This window comes from Triticum urartu, chromosome 2 (assembly GCF_003073215.2).
Source record: "Triticum urartu cultivar G1812 chromosome 2, Tu2.1, whole genome shotgun sequence".
NCBI classification, from domain to species: Eukaryota; Viridiplantae; Streptophyta; class Magnoliopsida; order Poales; family Poaceae; genus Triticum; species Triticum urartu.
In genome coordinates, this window is record NC_053023.1 from 468,323,792 (window position 1) to 468,348,535 (window position 24,744).

The 24,744-nt window shown below is 46.1% G+C and overlaps 1 long non-coding RNA gene across 4 annotated transcripts; it reads right to left on the reverse strand.

Moving 5' to 3' along the window:
- Positions 1–21,334: 21,334 nt before the first annotated feature.
- LOC125537947 lies at positions 21,335–24,219 on the reverse strand. 4 transcript variants are annotated; one of them, XR_007296148.1, is made up of 5 exons: positions 23,659–24,219; positions 23,202–23,547; positions 22,670–23,027; positions 22,466–22,578; positions 21,335–22,351 (listed from the first exon to the last, which is right to left on the reverse strand). It is a non-coding gene; the product is annotated as an uncharacterized LOC125537947 (long non-coding RNA). The 4 variants fall into 4 exon arrangements; XR_007296146.1 differs by having other exon boundaries at positions 21,335–21,656; positions 23,659–24,218; XR_007296147.1 differs by having other exon boundaries at positions 21,335–22,578; positions 22,670–22,788; positions 22,937–23,027; positions 23,659–24,215.
- Between the last annotated feature and the right edge of the window lie 525 nt (positions 24,220–24,744).

The following is a 24,744-nucleotide window of genomic DNA, read 5'->3' on the forward strand; positions in this document are numbered from 1 at the left end:
AATGTTTCGCAGAAAAAGAATATCAAACGGAGTCCAAACGGAATGAAACCTTCAGGAGCGTGATTTTTGGAAGAAACGTGATCTAGAGGACTTGGAGTGGACGTCAAGCAATCAACGAGGAGGCCACGAGGCAGGGGGCGTGCCTACCCCCTGGGCGGGCCCTCCACCCTCGTGGGCCCCTCATGGCTCCACTGACCTACTTCTTCCTCCTATATATACCTACGTACCCCCAAACCATCGGGGAGCGCCATGAAAACCTAATTCCACCGCCGCAACCTTCTGTACCTGTGAGATCCCATCTTGGGGCCTTTTTCGGCGCTCCGCCGGAGGGGGCATTGATCATGGAGGGCTTCTACATCAACACCATAGCCTCTCCGATGATGCGTGAGTAGTTTACCTCAGACCTTCGGGTCCATAGTTATTAGCTAGATGGCTTCTTCTCTCTCTTTGGATCTCATTACCAAGTTCTCCTTGATTCTCTTGGAGATCTATTTGATGTAATCTTATTTTGCGGTGTGTTTGTCGAGATCCGATGAATTGTGGTTTTATGATCAAGATTATCTATGAACAATATTTGAATCTTCTCTGAATTATTTTATGTATGTTTAGTTATGTTTGCAAGTCTCTTCGAGTTATCAGTTTGGTTTCGCCTACTAGATTGATCTTTCTTGCAATGGGATAAGTGCTTAGCTTTGGGTTCAATCTTGCGGTGCTCGATCCCAGTGACAGTAGGGGAGACGACACATATTGTATTGTTGCCATCGAGGATAAAAAGATGGGGTTTATATCATATTGCATGAGTTTATCCCTCTACATCATGTCATCTTGCTTAAAGCGTTACTCCGTTCTTATGAACTTAATACTCTAGATGCATGCTGGATAGCGGTCGATGTGTGGATTAATAGTAGTAGATGCAGGCAGGAGTCGGTCTACTTGTCACGGACATGATGCCTATATACATGATCGTACCTATATATTCTCATAACTATGCTCAATTCTATCAATTGCTCGACAGTAATTTGTTTACCCACCGTAATACTTATGCTATCTTGAGAGAAGCCACTAGTGAAACCTATGGCCCACGGGTCTATTTTCCATCATATTAATCTCCCGTCAACAAGCTATTTCTTGCATCGTTTATTTTGGTTTCTTCACTTTTAGTCTTTATCATAAAAATACCAAAAATATTATCTTATCTTCTCTATCAGATCACACTTTTGCAAGTGGTTGTGAAGGGATTGACAACCCCTTTATCGCGTTGGTTTCAAGGTTCTTATTTGTTTGTGTAGGTGCAAGGGACTTGAGTGTGGCCCCCTACTGGATTGATACCTTGGTTCTCAAAAACTGAGGGAAATACTTATGCTACTTTGCTGCATCACCCTTTCCTCTTCAAGGGAAAACCAACGCAGTGCTCAAGAAGTAGCATAGTCTCGTTATGTTGAGATTGCTATTGTTTCTTTCTTCTTCCTTGCATATGGTGGCTTTTGCATGTCTTGATAATTCGTTTTCTTATAAAATCCCTATGCATAGGAAGCATGTTAGACTTAAAACTTGTTTGTCACATGTTTTATGATGCTCTCTTTGTGTTTCAATTGCTATCTTTCATGTGAGCATCATTAAAATTATCAATGCCTAGCTAAAAGGCTTTAAAGAAAAGCGCTTATTGGGAGGCAACCCATTATTTTTCTTTTCTGTTTTTGAATAAATAATTCATCTAGCCTCTGGTTGTATGTGTTTTTGTGTTTTAGTTAGTGTTTGTGCCAATTAAGACCTTTGGGATAGCTTACGGGGATAGTTAATTTGATCTTACTGAAAATCAGAAACTTTTGCACTCAGGAAAACAATTCTCACTTTTAACAAAAGCGTGATAAAATACTGATTATTTTTGCAGAAGATTAAGATACAAATTGCCTCTATTTTCCTAATTTTTTAGAATTTTTGGAGTTACAGATTACTACAGACTGTTTTGTTTTTGACAGATTCTGTTTTCTTTGTGTTGTTTGCTTATTTTGATGAATGTATGGGTACTATCGGGGGGTATGAATCATGGGGAAGTTGGAATACAGTAGATATTACACCAATTTAAATAAAGAATGAGTTCACAACAGTACCATAAGTGGTGATTTATTTTCTAGGGTTTTTATCATTTTTGCCACTAGTTGTGTCCCACTACTCAGTTTTGCCATTAGAAGTTACAACTACTCAAAAATGACATCGATCCGTGAGATGTTCGCTCAAAAATGCCATCATTTCGTTAGATGTTTCCTAAAAAATGCCATCAGACATCGTTATTTTCACATCAAACTCATTGACCTTGTTATATGACAAAAATAAGCCTAGACCCACATGTCAGTTCTCTCTATCTCATAATGATAAGTGTGGCCCCACTTGTCAGGAGTAACCAAGCGAATAATTTTATAGGAAAATAAGAATGTCGTTGGGATCAAGTGGGCCCCACACTTTATTGTAGTAAGATAGAAGGAGAGCTGGCATGCTGGTTCATAGGTATTTATGTCATTATAACATGGCAAAAGAGATTTGAGATCACAATAATGGTGCCCAGTGGCATTTTTGAACATGTGTCTAACAAAGCGATGGCATTTTTGAGCAGTTGAAATTCCTAGTGGCAAAACTAAGTAGTGGGACACAACTGATGGCATAAATGATAAAAACCCTATTTTCTAATACTATCTGGTCTCATGAGATTTTCTGTTGAGTTTTGTGTTGTGAAGTTTTCAAGTTTTGGGTAAGGATTTGATGGACTATGGAATAAGGAGAGGAAAGAGCCTAAGCTTGGGGATTCCCAAGGCAGCCGAAGGTAATATTTAAGGACAACCAAGAGCCTAAGTTTGGGGATGCCCTGGAAGGCATCCCCTCTTTCGTCTCCGTCTATCGGTAACTTTACTTGAGGCTATATTTTTATTCACCACATGATATGTGTTTTGCTTGGAGCGTCTTGTATGATATGAGTCTTTGCTTTTTATTTTGCCACAATCATCCTTGTTTTACACACCTTTTGAGAGGGACACACATGAATCATGATTTATTAGAATACTCTATGTGCTTCACCTATATCTTTTGAGTTGGCAATTTTGCTCTAGTGCTTCAATTATATCTTTTTAGAGCATGGCAGTGGTTTTATTTATAGAAATTGTTGAACTCTCATGCTTCACTTATATTATTTTGAGAGTCTTTATAAACAGCATGGTAATTTGCTTTGCTTATGAATTTAGTCCTACTACGATAGACATCAAAGAGGGATATAATAAATACTTTCATATAATGTGCATTGAATACTAGGAGAAGTTTGATTCCTTATGATTGTTTTGAGATATGAATATGGTGATATTAGAGTCATGCTAGTGAGTAATTGTGAATTGGAGAAATACTAGTGTTCAAGTTTGTGATTCCCGTAGCATGCACGTATGGTGAACTGTCGTTATGTAACGAAGTTGGAGCATGAGGTATTTTTTGATTGTCTTCCTTATGAGTGGCAGTCGGGGACGAGTGATGGTCTCTTCCTACCAATCTATCCCCCTAGGAGCATGCGCGTAGTACTTTGTTTCGATGACTAATAGATTTTTCCAATAAGTATGTGAGTTCTTTATGACTAATGTTGAGTCCATGGATTATACGCACTCTGACCCTTCCACCATTGCTAGCCTCTCTAGTACCGCGCAACTTTCGTCGGTACCTTAAACCCACCATATACCTTCCTCAAAATAGCCACCATACCTACCTATTATGGCATTTCCATAGCCATTCAGAGGTATATTGCCATGCAACTTTCCACCGTTCCGTTTATTATGACACGCTTCATCATTGTCATATTGCTTTGCATGATCATGTAGTTGACATCGTATTTGTGGCAAAGCCACCTTTCATAATTTTTATACATGTCGCTCTTGAGTCATTGCACATCCTGGTACACCACCAGAGGCATTCATATAGAGTCATATTTTGTTCTAGTATCGAGTTTTAATTCTTGAGTTGTAAGTAAATAAATGTGTGATGATCTTTGATACGTCTCCAACGTATCTATAATTTTTTATTGTTCCATGCTGTTATATTATCATTGTTGGATGTTTTATAATCATTTTATAGTCATTAGATATCATTTTTTGGTACTAACCTATTGACATAGTGCCAAGTGCCACTTGTTGTTTTCTGTATGTTTTTTACATCATAGGAAATCAATACCAAACGGAGTCCAAATGCAACGAAACTTTACGGAGATTTTTTTTGGACCAGAAGACACCCAATGGGCCAAGGCAATGCCTCGGGGGTGCTCCAAGGGGAGCACAACCCACCAGGGTGTGCCCTCGTGGGTTGTGCCCACCTTGGGTGCCCCCGGACTGCCTCTTTGCTCTATAAATACCCCAATATTTCAGAAACCCTAGGGGAGTCGACGAAAATCAATTCCAGCCATAGCAGAGTCCAGAACCACCAGATCCAATCTAGACACCATCACTGAGGGGTTCACAGTTAGTGGCTAGATGGCTTCCTCTCTCTCGTTTGATTCTCAATACAATGGTCTCTTGGAGATCCATATGATGTAACTCTTTTGCGGTGTGTTTGTTGGGATCCGATGAACTTTGAGTTTATGATCAGATCTATCTTTTTATATCAATGAAAGTTATTTGAGTTTCTTTGATCTCTTATATGCATGATTGCTTATAGCCTCATATTTCTTCTCCGATATTTGGGTTTTGTTTGGCCAACTTGATCTATTTATCTTGCAATGGGAAGAGGTGCTTTGTAGTGGGTTTGATCTTACGGTGCTTGATCCCGGTGACAGAAGAGGAACCATCACGTATGTATCGTTGCTACTAAGGATAAAATGACGGGGTCTATCTCTACATAGATAGATCTTGTCTACATCATGTCGTCAGTCTTATTGCATTCCTCCGTTTCCCCATGAACTTAATACCCTAGATGCATGCTGGATAGCGGTCGATGTGTGGAGTAATAGTAGTAAATGCAGGCAGGAGTCGGTCTACTAATCTTGGACGTGATGCCTATGTAATGATCATTGCCTGGATATCATCATGATTATTTGAAGTTCTATCAATTGCCCAACAGTAATTTGTTTACCCACTGTTTGCTATTTTTCTCGAGAGAAACCACTAGTGAAGCCTACGGCCCCCGGGTCTCTCTCTCTCATATTATTTGTCATTGCGATCTACTTTTCCTTTGCTTTTATTTTCAGATCTATTAAACCAAAAATACCTTGCTGCAATTTATTCTTATTTATTTTATTTGGCGTTCAATCTATCAATATTTACAACTTTCTCCCGTCCACGTGCCAATTTCTGGCGCCATTACCCGAAAGGGATTGACAACCCCTTTAACACGTCGGGTTGCAAGTATTTGTTATTTGTGTGCAGGTGATGTTTACGCAGTGTTGCTTGGTTCTCCTCCTGGTTTGATAACCTTGGTCTCATCACTGATGGAAATACCTACCGTCACTGTGCTGCATCATCCCTTCTTTTTTGGGGAAATACCGACGTAGTCTTAGCCGACATCAAAAAGAATTTCTGGCGCCGTTGCCGGGGAGGATCTTCAACATATACCAGGTTCCTAATCACAAATCTCATCTCCTCAAAATTTACATTATTTTCCATTTGCCTCTCGTTTTCCTCTCCCCCACTTCACAAAAAATTGCCATTTTATTCGCCCCTCTTTTTCGTTTGCTGTTTTCTTACCGGATCTGTTTGTGAGTGCAAACTTGTTTGCTTTTATTATCGTCATGGATAGTTCTTCCTCTATTGCTTGCACTCCCGAGAACGAAGTTCTCAACTTTAAACAAAGGGGAGGAGAAAATTTAAAAGATGCTTGGTATAGAATTTGCAATGCTCATAATAGATCTATCCGTAAGCAATCTACCATTATTCTTCATCGTTGCTTTTATGTGGGCATCACCACTTGGTATAGATTCGTCCTTGATACGATTACTAGTGGAAATTTCTTGATGTGTCCCTCTCTTGATGCTTTCAATGTTATGGGAAATTTAGTGGGTTCACCACCTCTTATGGTTAATGAAACGACTTTGACTCTTGAGCATGTCAAGGAAAGATTAGATGATGTTGAAAACAAAATGCTGACTGAAGAAAATATTGAAAAATTGGATAAAAATGCATAATTTTGCTACTAAGATTGGGTCAAAAGCGGGAGAAGTTTTTAAGTTATTAAAAGAAAGGGGAACCGTAATTCATGACAGAATTGAAGAAAGTCCGTCTCGGATTGATAAATTAGAAGAAATCTTTGGTAATCTGAGCACGGCTTTTGCTTCCACTAAAACTATTGAAAAAACTGTCGTAGAGATTGGCAAGACTACTCAGGTTACTAAGAGCAAGGGTGCAACTTCTAGTAATAGTAAAGAGGATCTTAAGATGATTAGCATTCACCCGGATTTTGTTGAAGTTATAAGAGATTCCTTCGGAAAAAATGAATTCTTTAAAATTGTTCCTAGGAGTGTTGTCATTGAAAATATTTATGCTGAATCTTTGAAGAATTCTAAATGTTTGATTGAAGAGTTGAACAAGGATGACAAAACGTAGATCCTTACTTTAGACCTAGCTAAGGGCATAAAACTATAGCGCTTGTTGGGAGGCAACCCAATGAATAAAATTTATTTTTGCTTTTTGCTTTCTGTTCTTGAGTGTTTGCACAATTATCGTATTGTATGATTGTGTTTTTTGTGTTTTAATTAGTGTTTCTGCCAAGTAAAGCCTTTAGGATCTTCTTGGGTGATAGTTGTTTGATCTTGCTGAAAAACAGAAACTTTTGCGCTCATGAAAATAATTTTAATTTTCCACCAAAGAGAGATAAAATACCCATTCCTTTTGCAGTAGATTAATATACAAATTTCCCAAGTATTCCTAATTTTCAGAGTTTTTGTAATTACAGAAGTACTCGAAATATCCAGATTGCTACAGACTGTTCTGTTTTTTGACAAACTTTGTTTTCTTTGCGTTGTGTGCTTGTTTTGATGGCTCTATGGTGTTCTTTGATGAGTTTTTGCCATAGAAAAGTTAGAATACAGTAGATATAATGCAAGAACAAAAAATGAATTGGTTTGCTACAGTACTTATAGTAATGATTTGTTTTCTTATACTAACGGATCTGACGAAGGCTTTTGTTGAGTTTTGTGTGATTGAAGTTTTCAAGTTTTGGATTATCTTATGATGGATGAAGGAATAAGGAGTAAGAAGAGGCTAAGCTTGGGGATGCCCCTACATCCCAAGCTATTATCCAAAAGAGAGTGAGCAACTAAGCTTGGGGATGCCCCTGCTACCTCTTGAGCACTCCGTTGGTTTTCCCTTGAAGAGGAAAGGGTGATGCAGCAAAGTAGCGTAAGTATTTCCCTCAGTTTTTGAGAACCAAGGTATCAATCCAGTAGGAGACTACACGCAAGTCACCTCGCACCTACACAAACAAATAAGAACCTCGCAACCAACGTGATAAAGGGGTTGTCAATCCCTTCACGGTCACTTACGAGAGTGAGATCTGATAGAGATAATAAGATAAATATTTTTGGTATTTTTATGATATAGATTGGAAACTAAAGATTGCAAGTAAAATAGATTGAAAACTTATATGATGGAAAATAGACCCGGGGGCCCTAGGTTTCACTAGTGGCTTCTCTCAAGATAGCAATTGATAGAAAAGTGCATAATTATGAGAATATCTAGGCATGATCATGTATATAGGCATCACGTCCGCGTCAAGTAGACCGAAACTATTCTGCATCTACTACTATTACTCCACACATCGTCCGCTATCCAGCATGCATCTAGAGTATTAAGTTCATAAGAACAGAGTAACGCATTAGGCAAGATGACATGATGTAGAGGGATTAACTCAAGCAATATGATATAAACCCCATCTTTTTATCCTCGATGGCAACAATACAATATGTGCCTTGCTGCCCCTGCTATCACTGGGAAAGGACACCGCAAGATTGAACCCAAAGCTAAGCACTTCTCCCATTGCAAGAAAGATCAATCTAGTAGGCCAAACCAAACTGATAATTCAAAGAGACTTGCAAAGATAACAAATCATACATAAAAGATTTCAGAGAAGAATCAAATATTGTTCATAGATAATCTTGATCATAAACCCACAATTCATCGGATCTCGACAAACACACCGCAAAAAGAATTACATCGAAAAGATCTCCAATAAAATCAAGGAGAACTTTGTATTGATATCCAAAGAGAGAGAAGAAGCCATCTAGCTAATAACTATGGACCTGAACGTCTGTGGTAAACTACTCACACATCATCGAAGAGGCTATGGTGTTTGAGGGAGTCTTGGATTAGGGGGTCTCTGGACAGTCGGACTATATCCTTTGGCCGGACTGTTGGACTATGAAGATACAAGATTGAAGACTTCGTCCCGTGTCCGGATAGGACTCTACTTGGCGTGGAAGGCAAGCTAGGCAGTACGGATATGGATATCTCCTCCTTTGTAACCAACCTTGTGTAACCCTAACCCTCTCCGGTGTCTATATAAACCGGAGAGTTTTAGTCCGTAGGACAACATACAGTCATACCATAGGCTAGCTTCTAGGGTTTAGCCTCTCCGATCTCGTGGTAGATCAACTCTTGTAATACTCATATCATCAAGAATAAATCAAGCAAGACGTAGGGTTTTACCTCCATCAAGAGGGCCCGAACCTGGGTAAAACATCGTGTCCCCTGCCTCCTGTTACCATCCGCCTTTGACGCATAGTTCGAGACCCCCTACCCGAGATCCGCCGGTTTTGACACCGACATTGGTGCTTTCATTGAGAGTTCCTCTGTGTCGTCGCTGTTAGGCTTGATGGATCCTTCAATCATCGATGGTGATGCAGTCCAGGGTGAGACCACCCTCCCTGGACAGACCTTTGTATTCGGCGGCCTTGCACTGCGGGCCAACTCGCTTCGCCATCTAGAGCAGATCGAAAGTTACGCCCCTGGCCATCAGGTCAGATTTGAAAGCTTAAACTACACGGCCGATGTCCACGGAGACTTGATCTTCGACGGATTCGAGCCCCTGCCGAGTGCGTCGCACGGTCACGATGAGCATGATTTGGCTCTGCCATCGGACGGTGTCGAGGAAATCGCGCCGGCAACCACTCCGACCCTCAATCCGGAGCCGATCGCGCCATCCATGGACGGGTGGATAGACCCCGCCACGGAGGTCGTACACTCAGCGGTGATCGAGCCGAATATCGACCTTACCCTTCACGAGAGTCATGTTGTCAAATTGCCAGATCCTTCTCCGGCCACGGACTCCGAACCGCTTGCGCCCGTGCCTATCGAATCCGATTGGGCGCCGATCATGGAGTTTACCTCCGCAGATGTGTTTCAACACTCACCCTTCGGTGACATACTGAATTCACTAAGGTATCTCTCCTTGTTAGGAGAATCCTGGCCGAACCATGTCCGGCAGGACTGGGGTACAGATGACGAAGAAATTCGTCGCCCGCCCACCACCCACTTAGTAGCCACTGTCGATGATTTAACCGACATGCTTGATTACGACTCCGAAGACATCGACGGTATGGACGACGATGCAGGAGACGAACAGGAACCACTGCCCACAGGGCATTGGACGCCCACTTCATCACATGACGTATACATGGTGGACACACCAAAAGAAAACGACAACGAGGAACTGAAGGACGCAACGGAGGGATGTCCCCTCGAGAAGCAGTCAAAGCGGCGGCATAAGCGCCGCTCCAAATCCCGCCTCAGCAGAAACAACGATCATATAGACCCAGCGTTAGAGAGGGGCGAACCATCGCCTGTCCATGGCAATTCGGATAATCAAACCGAACAACCCGACTCTGTCAAAAATAATAGTCCGGACGACATCACACCGGACAGACACCCGAAGCAACGGAATGCCCACCAAAGGCTTGTTGCCATCGCGAGGAGTCTAAAAAAGCAGAAGCAAAGGCTCAAAGCTGCACAAGACACACTCCGAATCAGATGGAGTAAAGTACTCAACACAGCAGCGAAGTACGGAGGTAATCGCCACACCAAGAGCTACCCGAAGCGGAAGTTGCTACCCGAATTCGATGAGGAGGCCTTAGATCCCCCACAACCAAAAATTAAAACAGCAATCCGGCCAGAAAAACAACCTCACGGCCAACATAGAGCGGCAAACGACGCCGCACATGAACCAGTATGCGACCCGCGTAAGGGCTCGCATCAAAAGGACGACGCAACAAGATCCATCGACGGACCACGCAAACGCGCTCCAGCATGCAATGCAACTCCATAAACATCTGAACATCACGGTACACCCAGATACAGCGGTGCCGCACACCCCCTATGTTTCACCTACGAAGTGCTGGACCACGAATTTCCAGAGGGATTCAAACCCGTAAACATAGAGGCATACGACGGAACAACAGACCCTGGGGTCTGGATTGAGGACTATGTCCACCATATCCATATGGCTCGAGGAGATGATCTCCATGCCATCAAGTACTTACCCCTCAAGCTCAAAGGGCCAGCTCGGCACTGGCTTAAAAGCCTCCCCGAAAGCTCCATTAGAAGCTGGGAAGAGCTCGAAGACGCTTTTCGGGCAAATTTTCAAGGGACTTATGTCCGACCTTCGGATGCGGACGATTTGAGTCATATAACTCAACAGCCCGAAGAGTCAGCCCGAAAGCTTTGGAACAGGTTTCTTACTAAAAAGAACCAAATAGTCGACTGTCCGGATGCCGAAGCCTTGGCAGCTTTTAAGCACAGCGTCCGAGACAAATGGCTTGCGAGACACCTCGGCCAAGAAAAGTCGAGAACAATGGCAGCATTAACAAGCCTCATGACCCGCTTTTGCGTGGGCGAGGACAGCTGGCTAGCCCGATGCAGCACCAGCGACCCAAGTACATCTGAAGTTAGAGATGGAAACGAGTAATCACGATGCAGCAAAAATAACAAGAGCCGGAATAAAGAAGACATCCCGAAGAGCACGGCGGTAAACGCTGGATTCAGAAGCTCTCGGCCAGGTCAGCAAAATCCGCCCTCTAAAGGCAGCAGAGATGAACTGTCCAGCCTAAACAAAATTCTAGACCAAATATGTCAGATCCATAGCACCCCTGGTAAACCTGCTAATCATACCCATAGAGAATGTTGGGTCTTCAAGCAGTCCGTCAAGCTCAACGCCGTACACAAGGGGGAGGATACACCAAGCGAAGACGAGGATGAGCCTCTCAAGCAAGACATTGGGGAACAAAAGAAATTTCCACCAGAAGTCAAAACAGTAAACGTGTTACACGTGATCAAGGGGAGAAACAAAGCGGCACTCCTAGAGAAATATGCCCAAGGGCCTATCACCGCGGAGTCCTGCCACTGGTCGTCTCAACCGATCACTTTCGACCATCGGGATTACTCTGCAAGTATCCGGCGTGCAGGATGGGCTGCCTTGGTATTAGACCCAATAATTGATGGATACCTCTTCACACGAGTCCTGATGGACGGTGGCAGCAGTCTAAACCTGATATATCAGGACACAGTCCGCAAAATGGGGATAGACCCAACAAAATTTTGCCACAGCAATACTACCTTTAAAGGAGTAACGCCAGGCCCAGGGGCTCATTGCACGGGCTCCCTGCTACTAGAGGTTATATTTGGCTTCCCCAATAACTTCCTGTGACGCCCCCATTTCAATCGTACACTAATCATACACGCAAACGTGTATGATCAAGATCGGGGACTCACGGGAAGATATCACAACACAACTCTACAAATAAAATAAGTCATACAAGCATCATATTACAAGCCAGGGGCCTCTAGGGCTCGAATACAAGAGCTCGATCATAGACGAGTCAGCGGAAGCAACAATATCTGAGTACAGACATAAGTTAAACAAATGGATTAAGGGTATCATATGTGGACTGAACTGCGCTTCTGGTCACCTCCATCTTGCAGCAGGAGAAGAGAGTAGATGGTAAGTTCACCAAGTAGCATCGCATAGCATAACCCTAACCGGTGATCCTCCCCTCGTCGCCCTGTGAGAGAGCGATCACCGGTTGTATCTGGCAGTTGGAAGGGTGTGTTTTATTAAGTATCCGGTTCTAGTTGTCATAAGGTCAAGGTACAACTCCGGGTCGTCCTTTTACCGAGGGACATGGCTATTCGAATAGATCAACTTCCCTGTAGGGGTGCACCACATTTCCCAACACGCTCGATCCCCTTTGTCCGGACACACTTTTCCGGGTCATGCCCGGCCTTGGAAGATCAACACGTCGCAGCCCTACCTAGGCACAACAGAGAGGTCAGCACGCCGGTCTAAATCCTATGGCGCAGGGGTCTGGGCCCATCGCCCATTGCACACCTGTACGTTGCGTACGCGGCCGGTGAGCAGACCTAGCAACCTCCATTACAAAGGAAGTTGCGTTACGCGGTCCAACCCGGCGCGCGTCGCTCAGTCACTGACATCACGAAGGCTTAGGCTGATACCACGACGTCGAGTGCCCAGAACTGTCCCCGCGTAGATGGTTAGTGCGTATAGGCCAGTGGCCAGACTCAGATCAAATACCAAGATCCCGTTAAGCGTATTAAGTATCCGTGAACGCCGACCAGGGCCAGGCCCACCTCTCTCCTAGGTGGTCTCAACCTGCCCTGTCGCTCCGCCACAAAGTAACAGTCGGGGACCGTCGGGAACCCAGGCCCACCTCTACCGGGATGGAGCCACCTGCCCCTTCAGCCCCCATCTCCGAACAGTATCATAAGTAATGTAACAGTATAAGTATATATCAAATGCCCGTGATCACCTCCCGAAGTGATCACGGCCCAGTAGTATAGCATGGCAGACGGACAAGAGTGTAGGGCCACTGATGATAATCTAGCATCCTATACTAAGCATTTAGGATTGCAGGTAAGATATCAACAGTTGTAGCAACAATGACAGGCTATGCATCAGAATAGGATTAACGGAAAGCAGTAACATGCTACACTACTCTAATGCAAGCAGTATAGATAAGAATAGGTGATATCTGGTGATCAAGGGGGGGCTTGCCTGGTTGCTCTGGCAAGAGAGAGGGGTCATCAACACCGTAGTCGTACTGGGTAGCAGCTGCATCGGTCTCAGTGTCTAGCGAGATAAGAGGGGGAAGAAACAATAATTATTAAGCAAATATATGCGTGACGATGCATGACATGTCAAGTAGCGGTGCAAGGGGTGCCCTAACGCGGTATGGGGTGGTACCGGTGAAGGGGGGGGGACATCTAGGAAGATATCCCCGGTGTTCCACGTTTTCGGATAGATGAACCGGAGGGGAAAGTTGCGTGTTTGCTATGCTAGGGATGCGTGGCAGATGAGCGGGCTGCGTATCCAAATTCATCTCGTCGTTCTGAGCAACTTTCATGTAGAAAATAATTTAATCCGAGTTACGGATTAAAAGATATGATTTTCTAAAGATTTTATTAATTTCTGGAATTTAATTCTTTATTTAATTTAATTCGAAAATGGATTTATGACATTAGCATGAGGTCATGCTGACGTCAGCAGTCATCAGGGTTGACTGGTCAACCTGACTAGTGGGTCCCACTGGTCAGTGCCACATTTTAATTAAACAAATTAATTAACCTAATTAGTATTAATTAGGGGGTGGGCCCCACTGTCATACTCTGTTAGTTAATTAACAATAGTTAATTAGGTTAATTAGTCATTAGATTAACTAACCTTAATTAGTTAATTTAATCAGAATTAATTAAGTTAATTAATTAATTAATTAATTTTATTTTTATTTATTATTTTTAAACCCCTTTTTTATTAACGTTCTAGGGTGGGGCCCCTGTCATAGGCCCTGGGGGCCTTACGGGCGTGCGGGGCTACGGGCGCGGGCGCACGGGCGTGGGCGCCCAGGCCCGAGGCCACGGGAGAGGGGACGCGCCAGCAGGTGCCGGCAAGGCGCGGTGGGGGCTAGCCGTGGCAACGAAGGGCGGAGCCGGCGCGGCCCGGCAGGCATGGCCGACCGGAGCAAGCGCGGCGGGGCGGAGGGGAGCCGGGCGGCGATGCGGCAGCAAGCGATGGAGGCGGGGCGGCGCGGCGCAGCAGCGCGCGGCAGAGGCAGGACGACGTGGCCGGCAGAGTGTAGCGGGCGCGCGTGGGTGTGGGAGCAGAGCTCCAAGCGCGGCGGCGCTACGGACGGTAGCGACGAGCTGCGCGGGGTAAAGAGGCGGGTGTGAGGAGGCAGTGCACGGCCCTGGGTGGCCGCGGTCCAGGCGGGCGTGAGCGAACAAGAGGGGCGCGGCGCGACGGGGCGATGGCGGCGCGGCCCAAGCGATGGCGCGGGCAAGCAGCTGCAGCAGTAGGGGAGGAGGCGCGCGTCGGGGCGAGGCTGTGGTGGGCAGCGGCAGCAGCGCTGCGGTGCGCGGCGAGTACGGGGCCACGACGTGCGGCGGCAGTGGGGTGCTGCAGGCGCGACCGGGCCTGGAGCAGAGGCAGGGGAGGTCAGTGCGGGTGACAGAGCACGGCGAAGCACTCAGGCGCACAAGCAGGGGAGGGGGGTCGCGGTGGCCGGCGAGGGATGGCCGCGGGCGCAGTCCCAAGCGGCGCAGCGAGTGCGGGCCGGGCGCGGGTGCGTGCGCGAAGTTGCGGGCGTGGGCGCGACAGGGTCATGGTGAGCGTGGGGCGAGGGAGAGAGGAGGTCGCGGGATCACTGCGAGGAGTAGGGACAGGGCAGCGGGGCGCAAGGAGGGAGACGGGGATGACGAGCGATGGGGAGGCAGGCCGGTGGGGAAGTCCGGCGAGGCTGCGTGGGTTCCTAGCGGCGACGGGCGACGGCGTCGGTGGCCTCCTCCTCTCGATCCCGATCCAATCGGGAGAGAGGGGGGAGATATTTCAGGAGAGAGGAGTGGGGGGTGTCGGTGGCTAGTGAGGGGGAGTGGGGAAGGTTATGGCGGCGGGGTGGGCCGGCCTGGCGGCCTGGTGGGTTGCTGGGCCGAAGCCCAGTGAGGGAGCGGGGTTCCTTTTTATTTTTGTTATGTTTCTCTCTTTCTTTTTATTTATTTTTCTTTCTGTTTTATTAAATTTTAGTTTTTATACAATACAAAAAGTTGTATCTAAATAGTATTAATAGATATGCCACTGCCACGATTAATTTATAATTAAATTGGCACCTAAAACAATTTAGTTTGAAATTGTTTATTATTTTAGAAGCATTTAAATAATTGTTCTTGCTAAGTTTTATTCATTTTAGAGTATTTAAACATTTTATAAATGTGGGGTTTCTCCACCATAATTACCTATGCAATATTTGGTTCACTCCGAACACTTTAGTTTTAATATTTGAAAACTTTTATTGTTTGCTTGATTTTGAATTTGAATTTGGATCGGTTTCGAACTAACGCGAGATTAGCAACAGTAATCGAAGTGACGTGGCATCGTTAGCAGAGAATTATTGTAGCTTAATTATCCGGGCGTCACACTTCCGTAGCAAAAATTTAACCTTCCACATTGCGCCATTTTAAAGTGGCTATCAAGCACTACTTGGACGCGAAGCTTTCACTCGCTTCAACGCAATACCGCATTACGCTTCCCTCACGCTTAAGATGCCCGGTCCACGTGGCATCATTATAGTAAGTGGAAACATTGAGCGATCCTTGCGCGCCGAAGAGAGTGCGACTGCGTTGGCAGCCGCACACTAAAATGGCCTCACCAACTAAAGCATTTGATAGGTCCTCAAGACCACGGACACGGTCAGACGAGTCCGGCGAAGCTATATGTAATCCATACAGGTTTGACGGCCACACCCCTGTTATAAAAACAAGGGGCTCCACGCGCGAGAACAAGTGGCAATTTTCGCTCATCTTGAATTGTACATGGTTTCTTTAATATAACCTACCTTTTTGCACGGCAACTTTTCACCTAAGTTCCTCTCTTTTACAGATGACCATCGTGCTACACCCGTCCAGGATACGACACAACGGAGACACAGGCGCAGACGTGCAGCAGGGACCCGTTCCAAGGATTCTTTTTAGATTAAGACCCTGCGTAAACCTTTCTTACTGTCTCTTGTTGATACACGTCCCTCGGATTCTCAGTACTATTGAGAAGGATGCTAACGTCTTGGCATGTGGCCACGTCAGAATAATGCACGTACCTGGACAACAGGGGCTTCTTACAAAGGGCACTGTTTAGGCCCAGTTTATACCATAAAGACCGAATACCTTAGGGAGTGTTCGGCGTCGCGAGTTTGGCCTTATATGCATCAGCTCTGAATCATGTCTTTGGTCAAATGTTGGGTTTGCCCGGCTCCTGTGTGTTGCTGCCTTACGTTCCGCTTTATCGGCTAAGGCGGCACCAGGAGAACTACTGTGATTGTGCCTCGGTTCATCCGGACGAGCACCTCAGTAGAGAAAGCCGAAAACTGACTGTCATGATATAGCGTGAGACTGGTCAACCACTCGATGACCTATCGGAATGTTAGAATTCCTCCGCCTTAACAAAGGGCCGTTTCTCGGCCAGGCATGTACGCACCCCGAATTCGGGAGAGTACGGAGCCGCCAGGGGCTATATAGTAGCCCCACCGTCAAACTCCTATGGCTAAGTGAAAGTGTTAAAGCATTATAGTCCGGTTGCCTCGTTCGCTGTGTTATCACCTCCTTAATAGGACCAAGACGTTGGATTAAGTGTGAACACGCGTCTTCTGCGAACACCTCTGCATTATATGCGTGGGGGTTGAAGCCGACGACTGCAATCTTTCAGGTTATACACATATATACATAAATGCCCGCACAGGAGGCATCACAATACTTTCGGGCACAAGTATAAATACAGCCTTGATAAATTCAATAAAAACATTGTTTTTATAATGGGAATATATGTCATTCAAACATAATATTCTTCGAGCACTGGGCCTCTATCAGGCGAGCACCCTCAAGAACTTCTTCAAAATAGTGCTCGGCAGCCACTCGGCCTATGGCCGAACCCTGCGCCGCGACAGTAGTAGCATCCATCTCCGCCCAGTATGCTTTGATACGGGCAAGGGCCATCGCGAGCCTTCTATACAAGCCGACCTCTTCATTGCATTGATGCGCGGCACCGCACCAAGGAACTGCTGCACTAAGCTGAAATAGCTGTTCGGCTTCGGCTTTTCCGGCCACAGCTGATCCACGACAGACCTCATGGCGAGTCCGGACAACCTATTGAGTTCAGCCCATTCGGCTAGCTGATCAGTCAATGGGAGCGGACGCTCTGGAACGTTAAACTGCGACCAGAACAGTTTGTTCACTTCACGATCTGTTTGATCTCGGAAGTATTCGGCCGCATCGACAGCGCTCGCCGCCAAGTCCATATATGCGTCTGCCGAACTCCACAGCCGATCCAGAGGGGCATACCGCGGATCTCCGAACTTCCTTCGCAGCATAAAGGGCTTCCCAGCCGCAATATCCCCGGCTTCACGCAATTCCTCCTTCTTCGCTCTCATGGCAGAGCGGGTGTCCTTGGTCGCCATTGTGGCCTTCTCAAGGTCCGTCGCCCTCGCCCGGTTTTTTTCTTCGAGGAACTGGCAACGGTCGGCAGTGTCTTTTAACTTTACAGGCATCTTTGCCATTTTATCTTTGCTCTCGCAATGTGCATCCTTTTCGGCTCTCAACTCTTCACCCGCCTTTAAAGCGGCCACATTACTAATCCTTGTTTGTTCTTTGGCTCGGGCAAGCTCCGCCCGAAGGGTCTCCACGGTGGCAGCTCCATCTGCAGTCATAACATATTAAAGATACTGGCATTACGCTACACTTACTATGTGACATGCACCAGAAAACATTGCTTACCCTATGCCTCGTCAAGCCGCTTGTTAACAAGATCGATGTCGGCATCTGCCGCATCCAGTTGCCGCTTTAGTTCGGCAAACCCATAAGTACGGCTAGCCACCGGAGCTTCAACCACCTGCACATGAAGGCGGTCTGGTTATTACCTGGGACTACGATCCTCTGTTTGCCGCCATCCTCGGCGACAACCAGAGTCTCAGGGGCTACTATCTACACAGGGCACACCTAAAAATGTGCGGTACTATCACAAATGACATCATTTTACGTACCTCAAAGCCCGTCAGTAGACTCATAAAGGCGTCATGCAACCTGCTTTAGACGGACGAAATCCTTTCCATCACCGTACCCATCAACGTACGGTGTTCTTCCGAGATAGTCGCTCGCTCTAGCAGATCCCTCAGTGCGTCCGACCGCATACCAGACGGTGTCGGATTCTTTTGGTTGCTCTTTTCAAGAGCCAGACACTGGGGACTTCGGGCAACCATAGGATTATCTTCTGGCCTCACCTGATCCGGCGAGGCCCTCCGTGACGACACTTCAAGGTCGCCCTCTTCTTGAGCGGGGGAGTCCGGGGGAGGCGTTTCGCTCTCCATCATCTTCGGAAGAAGATCCCCTGAAGATGAGCTCTGCTGAGGAGGGCTAAGATCCGAACTGCAAGATAAATGCTTCGGTTATTTTCCTCAGAGGTAAGGTAGTATATCTTCACTATTAAACTACTTTTTGATTACTTACAGCTCGTTAGAGGGCTGATCTCCGCGCGGACTTTGTGCGGCAAGAGCACCCTCCGAGGTAGGACCCTCTGGTGGAGACTTCTTCTCCCATTTGGAAGCCTTGGTTTCCGGATCTTCATAGGCAGTCCTCTTCCTTCCCCGTAGCGAGAGAAGGTCAGATTCTTCCCCTTGGTTATCCTCCTTCACGGAGGCGCTCATTCCCTCGGTTGGAATTGGTAGCGATGGGGGCCCGCTTTCGCCCTCATTATTCCCCCCTTTATCTTCCTTTGAGGGCTCCGGGAAAGGTGCTAGCTCGAGCATCTTTTCCAGTACCGGATTGTCCAAGCCCTCAGGAAGGGGGGCCAAACACCGAATCATCTTCGCCTTTGTTAGCCAGTCCTGGTCAAAAGAGCGATTTCTCGGAATGACGTCATGATAAATGAAAGACGGTGTGTTCGGCTAGAGGATTACTTACTTGGTCGGCGATGCGGTTGCTGCTCAGGCCCACGTCCTCGGTAGTATCCGGACACTCTATTTGGGGTCCAAAGAATGATTTATACATCTCCTCATGCGTCAGGCCGAGGAAATTCTGAATAGTGCGCGGTCCTTCTGGGTTGAACTCCCACATGCGGAGGGCCGGCGTTTGCAAGGCTGGACTCGACGAACCAGCATGACTTGCACCACCATAACCAGACTGAAATCTCCTTCGAAGAGATCTTGAATGCGGCTCTGCAGTATAGGCACGTCATTGGCTGGACCCCAGCTCAGCCCTCTGCTAATCCATGACATCAGTTGTGGTGGAGGGCCCGAGCGGAAAGCAGGGGCAGCCACCCACTTGGCACTTCTGGGAGCTGTGATGTAAAACCACTCTCGTTGCCATAATCCGGACACCTCTGGAAAGGAACCCTTGGGCCATGGAGCTCCAGCGATCTTGCTTATTAATGCGCCTCCGCACGCTACATGCTGCCCCTCGACCATCTTCAGCTTCACGGCAAAGGTCTTGAGCCACAGGCCGAAGTGAGGGGTAATGCGGAGGAAGGCCTCACATGCGACAATAAATGTCGAGATGTGGAGAAAGGAGTCCGGAGCTAGATCGTGGAAATCTAGCCCGTAATAGAACATCAAACCCCTAACGAAGGGATCCAGAGTGAGGCCTAGACCTCGGAGGAAGTGGGAGATGAACACAATGTTCTCGTTGGGTTCGGGAGTAGGGACGACCTGCCCTCGGGCAGGCAGCCGATGCGAAATCTAGGCGGTCAGGTATCTGGCCTCCCTCAACTTCTTGATATCCTCTTCCATAACGGGGGAGGGCATCCACCGGCCTTGAAGGCTAGATCCAGACATGATTGAAGGTCCAAAGCACATGACCTGAGCTTTGGGTGTTAGAACTCGAGGCGGGGGAAGGATTCAATTGAGCACGGGAGGGAAAAAAGTAAAAGCCTTGTCCCTTTATAAAGAGGGTGAATATCAAGCGTCCTCCTAGTGGCCGTTTGGGACTTGCCTAAAATCTAGGGGTCCTAGGCACGGTTGGGTTACCCACGACTGTATTGATGAGAATCCCGTAATAAGGGGAACACGATCTCTGCTTTGACAAGACGTGTCAAGAAACCGCCTCACGTTATGTGTGGAGCTGGTTGAAGAAAAACGGTTCGAATAATCACCGAGCCATGGCCTGATGTCATGTTGCCAAAGCGTGTCAGCAGATTAAGATTTGTGGAAATATTATTCTCTCTACGGTGGTATGTGGAATTTATTTTGCAGGGTCGGACACTATCCTGGTATTCAAACTCTTCTATGATGTGTTCGGAGGAAGAACTCGCCTTGCAATGCCAAAGACAAGACAACACTGCGCGCCAGACTCATCGTCATTGAAGCCTAGTTCAGGGGCTACTGAGGGAGTCCTGGATTAGGGGGTCTCCGGACAACCGGACTATATCCTTTGGCCGAACTGTTGGACTATGAAGATACAAGATTGAAGACTTCGTCCCGTGTCCGGATAGGACTCTACTTGGCGTGGAAGGCAAGCTAGGTAGTACGGATATGGATATCTCCTCCTTTGTAACCAACCTTGTGTAACCCTAACCCTCTCCGATGTCTATATAAACCGGAGAGTTTTAGTCCGTAGGACAACATACAATCATATCATAGGCTGGCTTCTAGGGTTTAGCCTCTCCGATCTCGTGGTAGATCAACTCTTATAATACTCATATCATTAAGAATAAATCAAGCATGACATAGGGTTTTACCTCCATCAAGAGGGCCCGAACCTGGATAAAACAACGTATCCCCTGTCTCCTGTTACCATCCACCTTAGACGCACAGTTCGGGACCCACTACCCGAGATCCGTCGGTTTTGACACTGACAATGTTGATATAGAAGCCCTCCGTGATCGATTCCCTCCGAAAAAGGCCCCAAGATGGAATCTCTTGGGTACAGAAGGTTGCGGCGGTGAAAATAGGGTTTCGTGATGCTCCTGGATGTTTTTTGGGACATATATATATATATATATATATATACTAGATCATCGATGGTGCGCGTTGCCGCACCCGTCCATTATGCCGATAGAATTATAGGAATTTAAATATATGAAGGGACTACATAAATAGATGTTAGAATCAAAAGTAAGCACAAATCTAAAACAGAAGGGTGTATTAAATAGTATTTCAACTAATGGTAAGATTATAATAATGACATAGCATCCCAATTGTTTACTAAAATGTTGTTGTAGATAATGTTTTTCACAAAGATCTGAACTGATGGTTCTTACATAACCTCCATTCTTTCATTCAAATGTGTTTTTTGAACTTCAGGATGATTTTTGGAAGCAGATAGATTAACCACACAGAGCAGAAGAACCAAACCAAAAAAAAAGAGAAGCCTTGGCGCCTGGGAAGAAGCTACATCTTACATGAAGTTCATCAGAAAGCACAATTTGTAATAGTGTACAAAAACTAAAATATCCTTCCTAGATTATACCAGTCTTGATGCCATCATACACTTAAGGAATGCAGATGTAGACACATCCAGGCATGCTGAAGGCATGCATAGAAGTATTGCAATCTAAAAGGATCTTCATTTGGCACCACTAAAAAGGGGAAGAAATCTCATGGCACAACATGGTTAAACAATCAAATTTCCCCCTTTTCACGAGCAAGGTTAAATAATCAAAGCTTTCTGCACAACACAAGAATGTAAGTGATAAGTAGCATGATGTAATAGTTCCTATGCATTACTGCAACACATTTTAGGATATAGATAATTTATATAGTTGAGCACACAAAATGAAAATAAACAATGGAAATGGAAGAAAGAACATTGTTTAATCAGTGATATATTAATGAAATCACACTGACACTCATATGCTTAGTGCACTTTTAATGCAAACAGTGCAACATATCCGTGACTAATCATTGAAATATTTAGTAAATGTGAAAAATCATGTGGATTGCTACAATACATTTGTGTTGTGAGCATTCACCATATATTTGATGTAAGAAGATACAATGGCTTCTATGCTTTCCTGAAATTATTGAAGTGACATGCTAGTAGGCATGCTCAGAGAACGTAACAATCTACAATAACATAACCACATAGGCTAATGTGATGACAATATTTGTTCCAATAATAAATCATAGAAATATAGGGAATTAATTTATATTGTACTACCTCAGGGACCATAGTTACATGACATGTTTCATTTAGAAAGAGCCAAAGATATCATAAAAATTCTAATTTCTTGCCATAGAGGAACCCAAGGGTGGAATTTCATGCATTGTAAATAGAATGGGAGATAAATAGTTAATACATCCATCTGAAAAGCCTTGGAAGTTTGCATTAATTATACATGAATATAGTTGCAATCCTCTACCCTGAAAGTACATATATAAGATTAAAAAAATCTCATCAGCCTAAAAGAGTTGCAAACTCAAAGTTGGCTGCACTATCAATCAAGTAATCCAAAAGACACAGTAGAAGGCACTTACTTGGCTCCTTATATCTTTGACAATAAAGATCAAATGTTGCAAACTTTAGTAACCGTTCCATCTGATCGGTTATTGCAAGCATAATTTATTATCACAAAGAGCTGATATGCAACCTGAAATAATTCCCAATGTTAGTGATATACAAAGGAAGGTTTTCAATAAACTATACATAAGTTCTATCATAACCAGTGGCAGCAAGCACACCTGCAATGAGCAGCAAGCTAAGAGAAGCACGGGGATGCAACATCATAATTGTGAAGAAATGCTGACAAGATAATCGATTTACAAACCATATAGTCATGAGATGCAAATCCTGTATTAACCTGTGAAGAAAAACTAACTGCATAACCGATTTGTCATAGAACAATGAGGCAAGATGCATTCTTTGGATCTACGATCTAAAATTTTAAAAGGTAACTCCAAAACAGATGACGCAGTGAAATACATCTACTAATCAAAATTACCAATTACCAGATGGTAACCTCGACGTCAGGGACGGAACCGGTGGCCTTCTTAATCTCCTCCGTAAGCATCACAACGTGTTCCCAAGGTCGAGTAGTATCTGCAAATAAACAGAAAATGGAGCAATCAGATCAATTAGCTAAGCGAGGCAAAAGAAGAGAATCTTGACTCTAGGGCGGCCACGCCGAAGCAAAGCATAAATCACTAATTTAAAAGGAGCCTGAAAATAATGACCACAGAATAAATTGGAACAGAGATTAGGGATCGACCTAACCTACTCAAAAGTGACGTTGAGGTGCAACTACTGAACATGTGGAACGGGAGGCTTCAATACATCACTCTGATCACCTCACCCCGTTGCTGCATCCCTTTTGTCTCCTCAGGAGCAGAAGTTCAACAATTTTGGGGACAAGCCAGATGATGTGGTGGACGGCAACACCCCTCCTCTACGTTGCTGGAGGTGGCAACCTCCCAGTCCCAGGCAACCCTTCTTCCAGTAACCTCGTTTGTCCACCGACGAAGCAAATTAAACGGTAGAAAAGCACCAGCAAAGACGAATAACACGTCCAGTACACAAGCACAACACATAGATCAAAGATGAATACTGAAATCGTTCACGCCTGAAATACATATTCAGAAACTTTAGATCCATGAAAGATTTAAAAGTACAACAAACCTGCAGAGATCGAATCCAGTGTGGAAAGATATGAGGAATTAAGCTCCAAACCTACCTTTGCACTGGCTGACCTGCAGAAGAGTAATCACGGCGGCATGAGAGTGGAGGCGCCCGCCTTATCGCGTGAAGCCAACACGCTGACCGGAGGAGGTGTTCACGCCGGCCGGTGCACCTTTCGCGACTCCGAGCTGGTGCTAGGACGGCGGCGCCGCCGGTCACGGTCGCGCTTGTCGCGATGGTCATCCCACCCGTCGTCTGAGGCCCTAGGACGCCTCCGCCGGCGGTCGTCCTCCGTCTCGTCGTCAGAAGCCCTAGACCGCCTCGTCCAGCGGCCGTCCTCCACATCCCCGTCGAAACCATGGCGCGCGAGCGCGGGAGGTCATCGACCTTAATTGGCTTGGGGACCCCCGTTGTCTTCCGAGGGCTTGGGGTCGTGGCGGGGCCCGCGGTCCGGGTCGGGCGGGGAAGGCAGCGACATGCCCGATGGCGTCCCAGGGCCGGAAGGCTGCGGCGAGCATGGGAAGCTGACGCGCCGCCGTGTCCCGTCCCCATTGTCGTCTGTGTGGAAGGCGGAGAGGCTCAAGAGCAGGCAGGTCAGGAGGGGCGGGGTTCGTTTAGGTTATCCAGCGAGACACATCAGATCAAATGGGCTGTCCTCGCTTGGTTAGATGGGCTGGCAGCCCAGTTTACCACAGGGCGCCGTTTCAGCCTGTGGAGCAGCCGCCCAGAGGACAGTAGGCCCGGTATCGCACTAGACAAAGATCCAACGACCAGAAACACTCATATCGTGAAAACGGACGGCCAGAAACGCAGAGCAGTGAGAGGGCTCGCTTTAGGTGCGGTTATACTGTCCTTAATAGGAGGAAGAAGTAGGTCGGTGGAGCTGCAAGGGGCCCACGAGGGTGGGGGCGCGCCCGGGGGGGCAGGCGTGCCTCCCTGCCTTGTGGCCTCCTCGCTCCTTTCTTGTCGTCTACTCCAAGTCCCTTGGATCATGTTTATTTCAAAAATAACTCTCCCGAAGGTTTCATTCCGTTTCGATTCCATTTGATATTCCTTTTCTGCGAAACACTAAAATCGGCAAAAAAACGGCAATTTGCACTGGGCCTTGGGTTAGTAGGTTAGTCCCAAAAATAATATAAAA